The following is a 3,521-nucleotide window of genomic DNA, read 5'->3' as shown; positions in this document are numbered from 1 at the left end:
ATAGGCACGTTCACACCGGAGTACTTTTCCCCTTTAGTTCCGTTAGTACCCCTTATGTTGCGTTCACACCAAAAAGAGTACGTAGTGCCGGGAACTTTTACCCCCATTTTTAGTGCCTGCGAGAGAGGTGGTACCAAAAAAGTACCAATTTCTATTGGCTGGGCGAATTGCAAACCACGCCCTGTAAAAAAAAATGATCTGTGAAGCCGCCATTGTATTTGTGGAGTTAGCATTAGCATCAGCCCCGCGCACCAACGCAGAGAGACTAACTTATGGCAACACAAAAGAAAACATGGGAGCGGTGGAGTGATGAGGAGGTGTCGGCGTTCTGGCGATTTACTCGGAAGGCAGTCCCCAACTCCGAGGACTTCCGGCCGGGGACTTCGGGTGGCAGTATACGCCGTGAAGTTGTTTGCGGCCTACCTTGGTTGGTGATTGGCTAATGGTTACACAAGACAAAACATCGTTATGACATCATCAAGTGGCCAAAATCTGATCAGCTCATTTTCAGACAGGTTTTTATAGAAATGGATCAGGACAAAAAGAGAGAGAACTTTTGTTCCTGAAACTTTCAGAATCTCTTTACACGGAGGGGACACATGTTGATGTAGAAGAGACATGAAGAAGTGGATTTTTCATAATAGGTGACCTTTAAAAGCTCCAGTGTCCCTAACAGAAGTTCCCTCCATTGTTACTGCTGGTGGAAAGGGAGACGGGGAAAGAGAATAAGGATGAGATAGAGGAGGATGAGGATGAGGAGGGCTGGTGGTTATGGAGGGCCGCGGGCAGGGATGGCAGTGACAGATGCAGGGTTGGTTTCCGCAGGGCTGGCACAGGCAGGAAGGCCCAGAGAGGGAGAACAAAGAGGGGGACGCGGTGACCCTGTGCCTGGGTGCATCCTGCCCCCCAACCAGAGAGCCACGCTGGGTGATTAACACTTCCCCCGGCCAGGCCCATCACTCAGGCTTTATTACTTTGTTTTGATTCCTCTGCTATCTGCTGAAACCGCACTCTATTGAGGATGACAGTGAAATTGATGTTGGCAGGGAGTACTGGCACACCGCTGTTTATATTTCAGGGAGATATAGGAAACAATATGGCTGGTGTTTCACATGATATACCAGAAGAGGTATTACAAAGTGGGGTTAAGGAGTCCCTTGTTGTACTCCATCAGGTCACCTTCACTACAGACGTTTACATCACTTCAGTCGTTTGAACACCTTGTCTTGTAAAAGAAAACGTCATAATAAAAATAAATATGCCAGATTAATTAATCAGTCAAGTATCTGTCGGATAGTCCAAATCCAGTCTCAGGTCAGAGCCATGTCTCTATTTGGTAGAGACAAGCCAAAAGGCCTAGTCTGCACATGCACAGGTAAATGTTTTTGTTCATGTTGTAGTTCTCCAAATGCATAATTTGTGATGCCTCACAAAACCATATAACTGTGTAACACTCAGCTAAACATCTTCACCCTAGCTGGAGTTTCCCAAAAGCTCCATTTGTTGTGGATGAAAGCTCAAACCGCATGGAAAAAGCTCATTCAAGTTAAAGTCTTGAACAACAATTTTCATTAAAAGCTATGTTGGTATTGCGTTGAAGAAAGGCCTGACACTGCCTGTTCAATACATTTTCTTATTTGCCTGTATTTGATTGTTCTCTTAATATGTTTAGCTCCAAAACACCAAGCCAAATTCATTATGAGTGAAAACTGGCCATAAACCTCATTCTGATTGTGATTCTGAAGTCTAGTGCCAGTAAGCAACACAATGATCCTATACCACTTCAGCTTTCTCCTATAATCAAACCTGATACCTGTAAACTCCTTAAGCATCACATTTAAATATTTCATTCTTACATATCACCAACTGGAATCAGGCACACACACACACACACACACACACACACACACACACACACACACACACACACACACACACACACACACACACACACACACACACACACACACACACTCACCAACTGCCCACAGCACAGAGTCGTAGGTGTCCTTGTGTTCGCTGCCCGTGAGTGTGTCGGTCCAGGTCACCTGCAGAGCTCCTGAGGACAGCTTGTCCACTCTCTTAGGGACACACTCCTTCACAAACTTGGTCCCATATGCTTCCATGTAGTCCGTCACTAGACCTGCCATTTGCTGCAGAAACCAGAAGAAAACATTCCATTATTATGTAGAATATGTGGTGCTTAATTTACATTATTTAATTTCATATTCTGTTCTTGTACATATCCTATATTCTATTGAGATGTATGTAGACTTTTTGCACTACTTCTTAGTTTGTGTTTTATTATATATGTTGCATTGTTGGAGGGGCTCAGGTCAGAAGAATTTAATTGCCATTTCTAAACTGTAGCTTTGTGCATATGACAATACAACCATATAATTAAATTTGAGGTGTTCTATAGGCGGCAAAAAGCTTAGGATGGTTGCATCAAAAAGTAAAACAACTCCACTGCATTTATGACCAACAACATCCTCCATCCAAAATCTTTTTTTCCCGGATGTTGTCACAAACAAAAAAGAGTCTTAATTCCTAAAGAGATCACATGTGTGTGCTTTCAACCCAGTTTACAGAGTCTTTACCAAATTGCATTGCCATTTCTACACTGTAGCTTTGTGCATATGACCTTTGAATCTTTGAATCTTGAAACTGTAGTTCAGGGAGCAATACCTGATCAAACCCCCGGAGGGCGATGCTGCGGACCATCACTGTGGCGTCCAATCCAATGCCTGTGAGGAAGCCGGCACACTCCAGAGCCACATCTGAGCAACAGAAGGTTCAGGAATACTCAAGTCTTTTCGAAGATTGCATATATACAAAAGCACCTGATGTTAGGATACAATAAAAAAACAGACACGGAGGAATAAATAAAACAAGATAATGGTTCAATTAGATTTAAAAAAACGTCACGTTAGTTAATTTTTGCTTACCAAGTGGCCATAAAGTCTGATTGAATGGTTTTGGTGTAAGCTGCAGATTTGAGATACAACAAGTGCTAAGGGTTATTCAGAAATACTGGTCTATTGATTACATTTGTATTAAGTTCATAACTTTACTGTTTCTCTCCCGATTTCACAAGCTCTCTGGCAGACAAAGGATACAGCTAGCTCCAACCACAAGCCTGCAAAACAGAGATAAAGACAAGCTGTTAGCCACACAGACAATACGACAGCAATTAATGTCATCATTTGTGCAGCACACTTCGGCCAAATAAAATACAGCACGTCCAAAGTTGAAAACGTTGGCTTTTAAGTTAGAGAGGTGATGAATATTCAAATATCATAACCTTAGAGGGAGGTGAGGACGTGTGAATAAACAGGGGACAGTAAGAGGTGTGTGTATGTGTGTATGTAAGGTACGTTTATTTATATCGCACCTGTTCAGACATAGACATGCATACAAGAGAATTAAAATTAAAAAGAATTAAAAACAACATTGTAAATACAGTAGGGGCTGAAACAAGTTAAAAGACTTCTGGGTAAGCAGCTGAAAAAAGTAGTGTT

The 3,521-nt window shown here is 42.3% G+C and overlaps 1 long non-coding RNA gene across 1 annotated transcript; it reads right to left on the bottom strand.

Moving 5' to 3' along the window:
- Window positions 1–1,979: 1,979 nt before the first annotated feature.
- On the bottom strand, window positions 1,980–3,139 carry LOC104947327 (uncharacterized). The gene is made up of 3 exons (XR_798552.1): window positions 3,120–3,139; window positions 2,689–2,780; window positions 1,980–2,153 (listed from the first exon to the last, which is right to left on the bottom strand). It is a non-coding gene; the product is annotated as an uncharacterized lncRNA (long non-coding RNA).
- Between the last annotated feature and the right edge of the window lie 382 nt (window positions 3,140–3,521).

This window comes from Notothenia coriiceps, unplaced genomic scaffold (assembly GCF_000735185.1).
Source record: "Notothenia coriiceps isolate Sejong01 unplaced genomic scaffold, NC01 NC01_scaffold00012399, whole genome shotgun sequence".
In the NCBI taxonomy this organism is placed as follows: Eukaryota; Metazoa; Chordata; class Actinopteri; order Perciformes; family Nototheniidae; genus Notothenia; species Notothenia coriiceps.
This window is presented reverse-complemented; position numbering and strand designations above follow the sequence as displayed.